Source organism: Schistocerca americana, chromosome 4 (assembly GCF_021461395.2).
Source record: "Schistocerca americana isolate TAMUIC-IGC-003095 chromosome 4, iqSchAmer2.1, whole genome shotgun sequence".
Classification (NCBI taxonomy): Eukaryota; Metazoa; Arthropoda; class Insecta; order Orthoptera; family Acrididae; genus Schistocerca; species Schistocerca americana.
The window spans coordinates 173,000,936-173,016,748 of NC_060122.1; the positions used below are offsets into that span (position 1 = coordinate 173,000,936).

Genomic DNA, 15,813 nt, shown 5'->3' on the forward strand with positions numbered 1-15,813 from the left:
CCTAGAATAACTCGTACCCACTCCTGAACATCAATGTCACTTCCATCCCAGTTCCTCCCCTGATGATCCAATCCAGTGCCTTACTCATCTCCTGTCCCACCAGATCAACAACTGTAAATCCGCCATTTTTGTCTCCCAAGGTATTGTCCTCTCTCCTCATCTGTATGTCCTTCATACCGTTAACAGCCCCCTCCTCCTGATGAAATCGCCTTCCTCGCCCTCAACACAATCCTGCAGAAACTGCAACTAAGCCTCCAGCTCCATCTCAAACAGTTCACCACCTGTTACAAACAGTGGCTCCTCAAAATCAACCTTTTCAAAACCCAGGCAATAATTATAAGCCAAATACCTGCAGCTCCCATCCCCACGACTTATCTTACCACGACCTATCCAAGTCACACTAAAACACTTCATATCTGATTGCCAACTAACATGGAAACCGCATCTACTAACCATTCAACAGAAAACCCACAAGAGACTAAAATTACTAAAACTACTAACTAACTGAACATGGGGATTGCACCCTTCCACAGTCCTCCACACCCATATATCCCTGATCCGACCCATCTTCTGCTATGCAAATGTGGAATGGAAATCCGCTTCTCCTTCGTTTTCTCACGTCCTGCAGATCCTCATACGCCATGCACTCCACCTAACCTTTCGAATCCGCTTACCCTTCCCCACTCGCATCCTCCACCAAATTCCCCTCCCCCCTCTTCCATCCAGAAAATTCCTGAATATCTGATGCTAACATTAAACTCGTCGCCATCCAACTCCTATGCCCCTCCCCTCCCCATGCTCACTGCTCCTGGTAATCTGCTGCGCCTCTTCCATCACATTCTCCCGACACCATACTTCCTCACTCTCCACATCCTCTCCCAACGAAACTTTAATCGTCTTCCATTACCAGACCATAAAACGTATCACATCTAGGAGATCCCTACCTACACCGCCTTAACAAAGCTTCCTTCCTCTCCACTCCTCTCCACCCACATCACAAGTCTTGGTCTGAAACAGCATCCCTCTTCATTCTCCGCAAGCCCAACTGCTATTTTCTCATGATACGCCTCTTCGCAACATTCTAGGCCCACTCTTCACTTTGCTCAGCTATGTCTATCTTAACCATTCAGCACACCGGATTTTCACATTTTTAACGTATGCAGCTGACCATCTGTTCAATATATTTTGTGAAGCATTCGTTTGCCATTTTATAAGAACAAGAAGAAATACTTAACTTTGTAACAATCCATTACCAAAGAAACTTTGCTGCAGTTCTGTTGGACACAACTTTCACACGAATGTCTGCAGAGAGATGATGTTGTCATCTTTGGCGATGGTTCAAATGGCTCTGAGCACTATGGGACTTAACATCTATGGTCATCAGTCCCCTAGAACTTAGAACTACTTAAACCTAACTAACCTAAGGACATCACACAACACCCAGCCATCACGAGGCAGAGAAAATCCCCGACCCCGCCGGGAATCGAACCCGGGAACCCGGGCGTGGGAAGCGGGAACGCTACCGCACGACCACGAGATGCTATTTACAATTTGTACAGAAAGCAGATGGCAGTTATAAGAGTCGAGGGACATGAAAGGGAAGCAGTGGTTGGGAAGGGAGTGAGACAGGGTTGTAGCCTATCCCCGATGTTATTCAATCTGTATATTGAGCAAGCAATAAAGGAAACAAAAGAAAAGTTCGGAGTAGGTATTAAAATCCATGGAGAAGAAATAAAAACTTTGAGGTTCGCCGATGACATTGTAATTCTGTCAGAGACAGCAAAGGAATTGGAAGAGCAGTTGAATGGAATGGACAGTGTCTTGAAAGGAGGGTATAAGATCAACATCAACGAAATCTAAACTAGGATAATGGAATGTAGTCGAATTAAGTCGGGTGATGCTGAGGGAATTAGATTAGGAAATGAGACACTTAAAGTAGTAACGGAGTTTTGCTATTTGGGGAGCAAAATAACTGATGATGGTCGAAGTAGAGAGGATATAAAATGTAGACTGGCAATGGCAAGGAAAGCGTTTCTGAAGAAGAAAAAATTGTTAACATCGAGAATAGATTTAGGTGTCAGGAAGTCGTTTCTGAAAGTATTTGTATGGAGTGTAGCCATGTACGGAAGTGAAACGTGGACGATAAATAGTTTAGACAAGAAGAGAACAGAAGCTTTCGAAATGTGATGCTACAGAAGAATGCTGAAGATTATATGGGTAGATCACATAACTAATGAGGAGGTATTGAATAGAATTGGGAGAAGAGGAGCTTGTGTCACAACTTGACTAGAAGAAGGGATCGGTTGGTAGGACATGTTCTGAGACATCGAGGGATCACCCATTTAGTATTGGTGGGCAGCGTGGAGGGTAAAAATCGTAGAGGGAGACCAAGAGATGAATACACTAAGCAGATTCTGAAGAATGTAGGCTGCAGTAGGTACTGGGAGATGAAGAAGCTTGCACAGGATAGAGTAGCATGGAGAGCTGCATCAAACCAATCTCAGGACTGAAGACCACAACAACAACAATCCCTTAGAGGTAACTTCACATTCCGAAAAGAACCCGGAAAAAACTTGTTCAGTTCATAACTAAAAGTGCTATTGTGATTTCTCAGAATTTTTGCAAAAAATAACAATAGTAATAACAATAATAATTTTCGTTTGTTTCATGTTTATCTTACACTAACTAGCACTACTCCAGTACCCAAGTATCCCACTAGTTACGTAAGAAATTTTTTGAATTTTTGTGTCATTTCCTTACAGCGGACGACTCCAGAAGATAATTATTGCTGAAAGTTTTTCGGGCATTTCCCTTTAGAACGTTAGGAGCCTCTGTCTGACTTCTGTAGTAGTGTGGGGGTGGAAATTGCATCTTGCAGGAGCCACAGGATAAAGGGTACATCTCAGATTAATCCGTTGCGCAGAATGACAGAATAGCACCCACACGTCGCTCACAACAGTAATAGCCAGTTAGCGACTTCATGCAGATTGGCCTCATTGCTCTGTCTCTCCGCTGCTTGTTCATGAGTCTTATGAGCTCTGCGTTCTATGGAACTCGGATCTGGGTGGTTCTTCGGAAATTCTTAGGTGACGATATGTAACGACTCTTTCCGCGTTCATTAATAATAAGAATTCCCCCCATTTGCTGCCCTTGTCCCATCACTCATCAATAATTTGAAATTAACTTTTTCTCCACTTACGAAATTAATTCTTTACTGGGTGATAAAAAAATTATACAAGCGGACCTTGCAAAACGCTCATAAGGTGCTAGCGGCAGACGCTTCAGTAGGGCTGTTGCGCTTTACAGAGAGTATTAGTGTTAAAATTCCTAAAGACAAGGTTCCCAGGGTAGGCAGACAATAGATATCTCACGAAATGATGATGGGAAAAGTCACAGAAGTAAAAGTAATACTTTCTATATTTTTAAAGTGCTATTCACCAACATCGAGAAACTTCATAATCGAGCATGTGCAAAGCTCAATGCTTTCTCAAAATAATAGACGAATTATCATTTTACTTATCCACTGTACACAAGAACTGTGCCGACACAGCTAAGCACAAGGTGATGGTACATACTGTTATATTTATTTGTTAACGGACCACCTAAGAAGTAAAATTGTTGAACAATTATAGCAGCTTGAAAAGGAGCCAAGCAGTGGCGGATGGTTATCATATGCTAATGTCCTACAGCACACTGTATATATCGCACAAAAATTAGGCCATTTCGCTTCGAATGCGAGCCGGAAATCACACTAAAATTACGCCATATCCCTTCGAATGCCAGCTGGAAATTGCAATAAAATTACGCAGTTTCTCTGAAAATGCTCCTGCTATACAAATAAAACGGACAGAAACGTGTTTTATAGCGCTCTCTCTACTATAACTAGTAAAAAGTCTTGAGTGCTGAAATGACGGCCAGTCGCACTACGATCAACTCAGAGAAGAGACGCAGCTGCCTGTTTTTTACTACGCATGCTCTAATGGGACGTCATCCTTTCCGGTACTACGGGCACGACATTACTCACATCACCAGGTGAGTAATTTTCTTTGAAAATGCGTGTAGCCTGTTGTATAAAGGTAGAGTATGAGGTTCTTTTTAAAAATCCATTGTGATGGTGGCACTGTGGGAGAGTGGTCTATAGCACAAACAAGTAATCTAGTGGACCTCTGTTCGATTCCTGCTGATAACAACTTCTATATTCTTTTTATTTTTTTTTTTCCTAGCAGTGTTAAACTATTAATTATAAAATTTAAAATTAACAGTTCAGTTTATATATGTAAAATCAAAATATTTAAGCTAGATGGTGGTAAAACAAGAGAGCATACGACGAAATTTAGTGTGAAAGTATTTTCTGTAGATGATCTATATATATTATTTTAGAAGGAGAAAGGCATATTGAAAGAATTAGGTTTACTTCAAATCTAAAGCTAACAACAGAGGGGCGTATGATGAGGCTCACAGATTTGGCTTCCGTTACAGCGAAAATTTCTAAACAGTTGCAAAGTATGTTGATCAGCTTCTTAATTGTGCAGAACCAATAAACTCGAAAACAAAATACTCATAATATCTAAAGGAGGGTTTACTTCCAACTATCAAAGAAAACCTTAAAAAACTAGTCGAGAAGACGCTGTTGTAACGACCTTTTCAAATGGTTTCTACCAAAAATAAAGAATGAGCTGATACTAAACATTGATAAAACGGAAAACACAAAAACTCCCAGGAGAGTGGAAGGTAGCCTTTGCACATCCATTATATAAGCACTCCGTCTTCAGGCCTACTGGGACCATCCTCAGTGGAGGATGCGGATAGGAGGGGTGTGGGGTCAGCACACCGCTCTCCCGGTCGTTATGATGGTATTCTTGACCGAAGCCGCTACTATTCGGTCAAGTAGCTCCTCAATACGCTCCTCAATACGCCGGGAAAACTTCAAGATACACAGCTCCTCAATTGCCTTTGCGAGGCTGAGTGCACCCCGAAAAATGGGAACGGCGCATGGCGGCCTGGATGGTCACCCATCCAAGTGCCGAACACGCCCGACAGCGCTTAACTTCGGTGATCTCACGGGAACCGGTGTATCCACTGCGGCAAGGCCGTTGCCACATCTATTATATAAGAGAGACAATAAATAATATGTTAACAGCAACAGAGGAATTTCTTTGCTGTCAGTAGCATATAACACATTTTTCAGCGTTATACGAAGCAGAGTAGGAAAAACACAGGAGAGTAATTTAGCTGAATCCAAGGGTGGTTTTAGGAAAGGTAGATAATATTCTGAACAAGTAATTAATATGGAGTGAGTCATCTGCCACAGAGTACTGAATTCAAGAGGTGAGTAGTTTTTTTTGGAACTGAGTGTAGCGCGTTGTGTAAGCTTAGAGTATAAGTAATTTTTAAGGCTTTGTTGTCGTAACTCAACCGTGGGAGAACGTTCTGCAGCAAAGAGTGTTAATTTCTAGGCCAGGGTTAGATTCCTGCAGACACCAATTTCTTTTCATTTTAATTTATTCCTCGCCATGTTAAACTACTAACTGTAAAATTTAAATACGCTTGAACGTTTCAATTTATATCCATAAAATTAGTATTTTCAATTTAGTTGCGATTAATACTATTGTAAATCAAAAGGTTGTAGGCCACCGCATTGTAGCACATTGACATACTTTTGCCCGAGCGACATCTGCCTTTAACAGAAGTCTATTTTCTCTTAAATTCCAAAAAGATTAATCAGAAGTTATCACTTACATCAGATTAAAATAATCCCATATCACTTCGATAAACAGTGACGTTAATACTATGAGGAAAGGAAGACCACAAAGAGAATAGAGCACCAACATTTCCTTATCAGTGCATCTCACAAAATGCACATTCGAGTTAAATTAGCAATAACAGTTATTTAAGAGAAAAATAAGAGAAGCGAGTTGCTCACATTGCAGATTTTACTGCTGCGGGTAGTAAAAACTTACATCTCCTCAACATCGGCAATGCGTGCCAAGCAGTCCAAATGGCTGTCAGCTCCCATCTCCGACGCTCCATTAGTGAATCTCCCCAAGCTTGTCAGTCTTTCGTTCCCCAAATGCCCAAAAAGAGCCTTCTTCCTGTCCCACTTTTGTGTACAAGGCCTACATTTTACCATCATGAGGTTGGCACTGGGATGAAGCATTGCAACTTTGACCGGTGTCATCATGAAAGCTCATTGGACAAATGAAATTTTTGGAACGAAACGGAACCGATTCTTCCACGTTAGTCAACCGTCACTGCAGTGATAGCAGCTTTGAGACTGACGATGAAAAGCGTAAGTGTCATTCTCATATTATTTCCATGGGGTGGCAAGGTGGGCGCGGAGTTCATTGTCCAGCAATCGGACCGGTGCCATTCGTGTTCAGGTAAAGGCAGTGGGCCAGCCCACAGCCTGGCTCACTAGGGAGACGTGCTTTACCTAATGACATTCATAGGCTGTCCTCTGCCGACAAAGGAGTACCCGTGAACATATATGGGGCCCATCTGCATAGCTAGGAGGGTGCCAAGCTTCCTCTCTGAGTACATATTTCCAGTGCCACAAACATAACTACTAAATAATAACAGCAAAATGAAGTGAAATCTAAACTGCGATATGTGACAGTAACGTCACTTCACTCCTCTGTCCCTGTCAAAAATGAAGAAAAAACTCCCAAATAGTAATCCCCATTCATTACATGTCCTTGACATTACAGAAAATGGACTAACTCACACTGATTAAACCCGTAAAACGACTCTTCCTTAAGATACAGAGCATGGCAGAGCATAATTGGCTTATTGATTCTTGATTAATAAATAGAATCTGAGTATGAACAAGGAACATTAATCTCGTACATAGAACTTCCGAGTTAGAAAAAAAACCATTACGAATTCAAAGTAGGAAACTGCATCCCATAAAAACATTATAGAATTAATTTTTTAATTCAGCCTTGTAGCAGTTCTAGCTTGTTACAATGAACATGTTCTTGACTAAAATAATAAAATAAAATTCCATGTTTCGTCAAACACAGCTGTGTGTACAATTTGAGGGAACTTGATGCATTAGTTACTTTTATGGTTGCCTGACACTTTCAGTAGAAGAGCGATCTCTTACTATGAAAAACATAGTCTTCTTGTTAGAGAAGGTTTTTTTTGCACAGATCCTAGTAATTGTATATACTGACAACTAGTTTCGGCAAATTTTAATTGCCATCTTCAGGTCTTATACGTACATCAAATACTGTAGTAACTCCAAGAAGTGCATTGCCATCAACTCATGAACTTAGAGGAGCCCACCTCACTGAATCTTAACAGTAATGTAGCGTGATACGTCAAATAATAAAAACATAATTGTGATACCCACTCGCAAAAGTTACTGAATACGTTTGGTACGTAAGGTATAACTACCTCTTTTCGTGTTAAATGTCAACTAAAATTTGCCAAAATTAGTACTCAATAGATTTAATTACTGCGATCTGAGCAAATAAAACTTCTCTAACATGTAAATTATATTTTTAACTACTTTTGTTTAACCGAATCAAAAAATAGTATTTTCCCACATTGGTCTGTCACAACCACAGTGATAGCTTATTGTAAAGGACACAAAATTAATTGAAATAGAATCTAGAAACTAGTAAGTATTGATTATTAAGTTATTTAAACAAAATTATCAAAATTTGTGTGCATAGTATAAAAAATCACAAAAGTACTGACTTAGGAAGTACTTTTTTCCACATTGAGATAGCTTGATATAGTTTCTGAGATAAATTAGTATACTTCAATCAACAAAGTTTGTTTCTAAAACTAAAATAAAATACAAGCGAAATTGATCTAGTCATTATTTTTCGTTAACAAGATGATAAATAAAGTATTCCCACATTGGAATCTATTGACAATAACAATAAATGTTTCTTAAGCTAGCAAAGGTGTAACACCTTAATTTTGGCACAAAAAACTCCAAACTAAAAGAATTTTTCAAAAAATTAATATAGTGACTACATAGTATTGAGCATCATATTACACTGTTAATTAGTGACAACATTCATGAGTTAATTTTATCAAATTTACACACCTGCTTTACTCTGATTGTAAAGGACACAAAATTAATTCGAATGGAATCTAGAAACTAGTAAGTATTGATTATTAAGTTATTTAAACAAAATGAGCAAAACCTTTGTGCATAATATAAAAAATCACAAAATTACGCTGTTTTTGTCTTATGGGATACTGTAACTAACAACTACACGTATTGAATTTAAACTATTAAATTTACGATACTGTTTACTCATATACCCTAGCATTCACTTATCAATCAAATAGCTCCACATATTGTGTGTCTTATATCAAGTTGCGTCTTATGTTGTCGTATTGTTAACTGATAGCGATTTCTTGTGTATATGTTATCAAATTTACGCTTGTATTGTCTTTACAGGATTTTACTGTGCCCATTGACAACGAGAAGTTTGCTTCTCCCTGAAGGATGATTTCGTTCCATTAACTAGTCACACTTAGTGGAGGTTTCTCTGAGAAGCTGCCACTCGTGTGGTGTGGGTCTCGCTGACTGCTGTGCCCGTTGACAGCTCTGAGGTGGTAAGCTGTCCGCCGTGAAGAAATGGTGCAGGCGACTGTCTTTGATTCGGCCGTGAGCGCTAAAAAAAGGCTGCACAGACCAGAGAGAAGAGGAATTAGGTCGCACTGTTTATCTATCCAGCTGGCTGTTCTGTCATTTCTTCCTTAATCCATCTGCTTCTGTAACAGACTTAACACTCAGTATCTCAAATTTTGTGACCACCCATCCTGTTTATCACAGCACTAAGTGACCATAATGTGAAATTTGCTACGAATGAAAAAGTGAAATTTTGAGATATTTCCTTTAGGTTATTTTTTCTGAATAGATTCAAGCAAGTCACGGTTTAATAACAAAACAATTTCAGATCCTGACTTAGATGACCTGATTAGTCATACTTGAGGAGAAAAACGTCACTTCCAACATTAAACAGATGTGTTACATCAAACGGGATACCTGTCACTAACAACTACACGTACTGAATTTAAGCTATTAAATTTACGATACTGTTTACTCATACACCCTAGCATTCACTTCTCAATCAAGTAGCGCCTCAATCGGTGTCACAAGGACTGAGTGCATGCTAGCCAACAGCGCTCGGCAGACCGGACGCTCACCCATCCAAGTATTAGCCAAGTACGACAGCGCTTAACTTCGGTGATCTGACGGGAACCGGTATTACCACAGTGGCAAGGTCGGCGGCCTTACTACCTCACCAGTTAAGTTAAAATTACAAACGACGTGGACCACACGTGAGATGAGGCACCAAACAAAAGAAACAGTGTTAGAGCGACGACACAGTATGTCGTTGCCTGTATAGACACATAGAAAAAAAACTAAATATGCTTCATCAGGATCTGCCAATGATTCTTACTGATGGTGTCTGCATTTCATTCTGGAACGTTTGCAGAACTGGTATTATGCTTAAGGATATGGAATCTTACTGATGGTTTCTGCATTTCATTCTGGAACATTTGCAGGACTGGTATTATGCTTAAGGCTATGGAATTGTTGTGCTAAGCAGTTTCGCTACTGCACCAAAAGAAAATCGCGAGGTGTGTTTATATCAGACATCCTATGCATTTAGTCATTTTTTGTGGCTCGTCTAAAAATGCCACAAACATATGCACAAAAACAGTCACCACAAAGAAACCGATAAATACACAAAAGAAACAAAATGATACTTAATCCTATCACTAACAGCGCTTTATTGTACCTAAGATGGACTTGGTTCTTGCCGGAGCTCGCTTTCTCCTCGTTAGATACTTAAATAAGTTGACTAAGATATAGGGCAAGATTTCTTATCTCAATAATTTCTACTCCTTTGGCGTCACACATAGTGATCTTTTACTTCATTTCCCGGGCAGGGCCTCTTCTCATAGTGCCTTAGTCTCTGATTATTCCAGTTACTATCCTGATTTTGCGGCTGGATGCTGTTACTGCCTTCCTTGACAGTGCAGTTCGCCTCTTGCTTCTTCCGTGAGTTTCTGTACTGATTCCTAACCGAAGCGAAGATCATTCCCCTATGATCTCGGATGTTCCCATTGAGATTGGTTAAGAGCAGCTCAAGCGCAATGATATTTTGTGTTGGAACTGTACTGAAGAAAAGTTTGATCTGCTCTAAGCTCTCGTCTAGGTACTGTGACTCGGACTGAAAGCATGTTGCTTTCGGCGGTGGGAGACTAGACTGAGACCATAATGGACTGAAACCATACTGGAAGGACATTACAGAGCACATTGAAACAGCACAGGAAATGCAATATGGTATTTCATGCCTAAAAACAAGGCTGCAACTGTACATATCTCTCTACGCCAGAATCACAGTATCAGTCAGAATACAGAATACAGACAAAACTGTGACATATGGAAGTTTGGATCCGTCCGGGGAGCGTGCTGGGATAGCCCAATGGTTAAGGCGAACTTGTCGACTCTTGCTACCGACGCATACGTGCTGAACACCAGCGTGAATAGCCATTTTGTTGCCACATACCCCAGTGATTTTATATGCTGATGGAATGTTATCTATACCCTCTGCCTTATTTGATCTCGTCTTCCAATACTGTTTTGAATTCTGATGCTAGTACTGGATCCCCTGTCTCTTCCTTGTCAACTACTGTTTCGTCTTCGGTCACATCAGACAATTCTTTCCCCTCCTAGAAGCCTCCAATGTATTCTTTCCACCTACCCACTCTCTCCTCTGCATTTAACAGTGGGATTTCCACTGCACTCTTATTGTTACCACCCCTGCTTTTAATGTCATCGAAGGTTGTTTTGACTTTCCTATAAGCTGAGTAAGTCCTTCCGACAGTTATTTCTTTTTCAATTTCTTCACATTTTTCGTGCAGCCATTCCATCTTAGCTTCCCTGCGCTTCCTATTTATTTCATTCCTAAGCGACTGGTATTTCTGTATTCATGAATTTCCTTAATTTCCGAGAACATTTTTGTATTTCCTTCTTTCGTCGATCAAGTGAAGTATTTCTTCTGTAACTATTTAACCGGGCCATAGCTGCTACCTAGGCCATTAAATGACATGTGCTACTTCAATTTCCTCGCCACAGGATTGCCTGTGTTGCTGGATGACGCGCCACTCGCTGCAAGACATCGCACATGGTTCTAGTATGATGGGGCGCCTGCACGTTTGAATCACCCTGTATTCGATTCTATAACGTATAGTTTCCAGAAAAGTACATTGGCAGTCGTGGTTCTGTACCATGGCTTACTCGATCCCTTGATGTCATCGCTCTGGACTCTTTTGGTTGCCGACAGATGTACAACGTTGTTTAAAAAACCGATGCTGAATCAGACAAGGTTCTGGTTGCCCGAATAGTAGCAGCAGCAGAAGGAATTGCGAAACTCCTGTAGTCTTTGGCCGCGCTAGAGAGAATGTGACCCGCGGATATAACCTCTGTTTGCAATTCAATAGAAGCATTTCCGAATCTCTCCGGTAAATGAAGTAATTGTGTTGCGTTTATTTTATTGCCTCTAGGTAATGAAGAACTAAAACTTGTCCTCACAAGAAAACATATTAGAAAAAGTGTTTTCATTATCCTATGCAATCTCCCAGATTTTGTTAGTTTCATTTATTTTCAACCAGAGAAAACTCCCTCTAACAGTTTAAAAAAATCCTCAGAAGAAAATACGCAACTGGAGAAAAACATTTGCTTACGTGTCCCGTGCAACCTCCCAAAGTTTGTCGGTTTAAATATTGTCACCCAGTGTACAGCTTAATTTTTTGGACAGATCCAGAACTGCTACTACAATGCGTACCAGGAGATTAGAGACTGTATGCAGAATGACTTCCTAATATGGACTAACCGACAGAATGAACTGAGTTCCTATCCATGGTGGCAGCACCGTCGTGTTTGCACCAGAAGAACAGGAGGAGAGGCAGTATCTGCGTACATTTCAGAACTGTTACAAATGGTTCTCTGTCACACGCTACGAGTCGAATACGCACCACTGAGTGCTTTTCCAATTTACAACAATAACAGAAAGAGGACGTACAGTATATCCCACCTTAGCATTAATACAGCGCCAAACGGGGCTGGCCCCGCCACACGAGGCAGTTGAAGGACCGTGAAAAGATAGTGATTGTCAATCATCGAGAAGTTACGGTGCATTGTGGTAGAGTTCTTCATTACAGCACAGCCTGGAGACAACATTTGGATTACTTCACTAGGGGAAGAATCGTCGGGAAAAAGAAACAAAGGACGAAATGTGGCATGTGAAGCCCAAGAGTTTGGTATTGATGTGTTCAAAATGTTCAAATGTGTGAAATCTTATGGGACTTAACTGCTAAGGTCATCACACTACTTAACTTAAATTATCCTAAGAACAAACACACACACCCATGGGCCGGCCGGTGTGGCAGAGCGGTTGTAGGCGCTTCAGTCTGGAACCGCGCGACCGTTACGGTCGCAGGTTCGAATCCTGCCTCGGGCATGGATGTGTGTGATGCCCTTAGTTTAGTTAGGTTTAAGTAGTTCTAAGTTCTATGGGACTGATGACCTTAGAAGTTAAGTCCCATAGTGCTCAGAGCCATTTGAACACACCCACGCCCGAGGGAGGACTCGAACCTCCGCTGGGACCAGCCGCACAGTCCATGACTGCAGCGCCTTAGACCGCTCGGCTAATCCCACGCGGTAGTTTGGTATTGATGGCAGTATTGTTTCACGTGCTTGGGGACCGGAACCACAGGTACTTCTGCCCGAAGTAGAGGAGGTGACGACCGCGGTCAGCGGAAGATGTAGATGACCACTACATTGTGCACCTCGCGTCAAGGGACTCACACCAAACGTCGGGTGCAATTGAAAACACGTTTAACAGGACTGCAAGGCACGGAACCTGACGTTCAACAACGATACGGCAACAGTATAGGGATGGTCACCTTACCCGAAGACCAGCACGCTACGTTCCACTGACACATGAGGCACCGTTTGCGATGGTGGCTTCAGTGTAGGAGCGGGACCAACGAGGAGTGGTTTCGCGTGTTTTTCGGATGAGATTAGACTCAGACTCCGTAGTGAGTCTAAAGTACCCTTATACGGCGATACGTGGTAACACGTAATGCATCCATGATCATTATTGATCTTCATCGATTTCGTTCAAATGGTTCAAATGGCTCTGTGCACTATGGGACTCAGCGTGTAAGGTCATCAGTCCCCTAAAACTTAGAACTACTTAAACCTAACTAACCTAAGGACATCACACACATCCATGCCCGAGGCAGGATTCGAAACTGCGACCGTAGCGGTCGCGAGGTTCCAGACTGTAGCACCTAGAACTGCTCGGCCACCCCTGCCGGCCCATCGTTTTCGTAGTCCAGGTGTTTTGGTATGGGAAGGAGCAATGTTGCAGGGGGTACTGACCTCCAAACCTTTAATCACAATACACTCACTGGTCAACGTTATTATGACTCTGCACTCCTTCGCCTTGTGCGGCTTTTCAGGGGTGAGTTCGGCTCTGATATCATTTTTATAGACGACAAGTGCGACCGAATCGAAGAGCGCAGATGGACGAGCTATTAGAACGAGAGGGTGTTTGGCGATAGGATGAGTCTGCTCGTTCGCCTGACTTAAAATCTCATCGAGCACGTGTGGGTGCTTGCAGCTCGTCCACATGCACCAACGACCATGCAACAGTTGTCATCGGGGCTAGTTGTGGAACGCACCGTCCTACCGCAAGAACTCCTTATCTACCAACTTTGTGGCTAGTGTGGGAGCACATTCCAAGCCATGGATTTCCACACCACACACCACACAAAGGACCATGTGCCGACTTTAGAAATGTCCGGGGAACATCATAAATCATGGTGTAATTCTTATTTTTGAACAGAGCTGTCATTTCTGTTCCTCTCATATCGTATTTCTTTCACTTACCTTCTTCACGATACTGGAGCAGTTCAGCCTACGTATATTCCAAGTTTTATCGAGCGCCTTTACCTAGAAGTGACTCATCATTCGAAAGTCACTCTCGTCCTGATGTTCTGCACATCATTCACCGGGGATGTCGCAGTTTTCCACAGCTGAGTCTGTTGATCCGTGCCGGCCGGGGTGGCCTAGCGGTTCTAGGTGCTACAGTATGGAACCGCGCGGCCGTTACGGTCGCAGATTCCAATCCTGCCTCGGGCATGGATGTGTGTGATGTCCTTAGGTTAGTTAAGTTTAAGTAGTTCTAAGTTCTAGGGGACTGATGACCTCAGAAGTTAGGTACCATAGTGCTCAGAGCCATTTGAACAATTTTGTTGATCCGTCGCCTTCTGTTTCAGCAGCGTATGTCATTGCAAACTCTTTGTCCGAATCTATGCCGACTCACTTTATTATGTTTTAAGTTCCTTCTCCGTCAAAATATCTCTCCTGCAGTAGACATCATAAGTATGCCTGCTCGAGCTGAACGTAACCTAATGCTCGTACCAGTTCTGGACGTACTGCCGCGATACAGGGGTTCCACGAACTTTGGCACTACTTAAGCCTGTGTGCATTACGGAAACGCTACTAAGAGGTTAATTGCAGTTTAATCTGAAACTAATAGTGGCGATAACGATAAGTTGTTGAGCCGTGGCGGGACCGGCACCATTAGTATCTCTGACATGAGTACGATCGATTTCCTAGCACAGAGGTTTGTGTTGGGGCTTGGGCCACCTCGGGATATAAGCCAGTGCCGACCGCGAGTGATGAAACAACGCTTTGAGAACGGAAGGCGGCGGTGCGCGAGTCGGCGATTGGCTGGCGGGCAGAAGCGAAGACGGCGTACCCGAAGCCGGGCGGCGGTTATCCCGTGGTTATACTGGAGGCGGCGGGAGTTGGCCGGTGCTGTGGATTCTGCGGCAAACTCGTGAGCTGTGGATGTACCCGCTTCCTTGGAGGGACACGCTGTTGAGGTCCTACGAAGTGATGGTCTGAGCACAGCACTCCGTCTTCAGGCCACAAGTGGCCCATCGGGACCATCCGACCGCTGTGTAATCCTCAGCTGAGGATGCGGATAGGAGTGGCGTGTGGTCAGCACACCGCTCTCCCGGTCGTTATGATGGTTTTCTTTGACCGGAGTCTCTACTATTCGGTCGAGTAGCTCCTCAATAGGTATCACGAGGCTGAGTGCACCCCGAAAAATGGCAACAGCACACGGCGGCCCGGATGGTCACCCATCCAAGTGCCGGCCACGCCCGGCAGCGCTTAACATCGGTGATCTGACGGGAACTGGTGTATCCACTGCGGTAAGGCCGTTGCCAAGTGATGGTCTGACATCTTCGCAAAATCCCCCCCCCCCCCCAGCATCAAGCCACCCAGTTAAGTACACTAATTACTAAGAGCGCTCAGTTAACTGTGATTGTGATCGCTCTTGGTATATTAAGACGTTGCCGGACGCGTGATGTTATGTGTGTTCGATTTAATTTGATGCCTCTTACTAAGCGTGTGCTCTGCTTCCACATAATATTGATGTATATGCAGAATGTTAGTTCATTAGCTATTATTAGGAAGTGTTTAATTTGCTTACGATATCAGTTAATCCATGTCAATATGTCCTCTGAGGGCTATCTGAGTTTTTATTTCTAAAGGTTACCGTGTTGAACTTTGCAGGCCCACTTAAGGTGGCCAATATATGTGTCATTAAGTTCTAGTGAGTGTCGGTTCTAGTGAACCAGTTCATTTCTCACTCTTAGCGTTTGTTTATCAGGAACTGTTTCAATTTAAGAAAGGACTTGCGAGTGAAATTAGTGTTGTTGAGCCTTGATTTTATACTGTTAATTTACTGGTCA

The 15,813-nt window shown here is 42.5% G+C and overlaps 2 pseudogenes; both read right to left on the minus strand.

Moving 5' to 3' along the window:
• Nucleotides 1–4,980: 4,980 nt before the first annotated feature.
• LOC124614591 lies at nt 4,981–5,098 on the minus strand (annotated as a pseudogene).
• A 10,068-nt stretch (nt 5,099–15,166) lies between these two features.
• On the minus strand, nt 15,167–15,284 carry LOC124614217 (annotated as a pseudogene).
• Between the last annotated feature and the right edge of the window lie 529 nt (nt 15,285–15,813).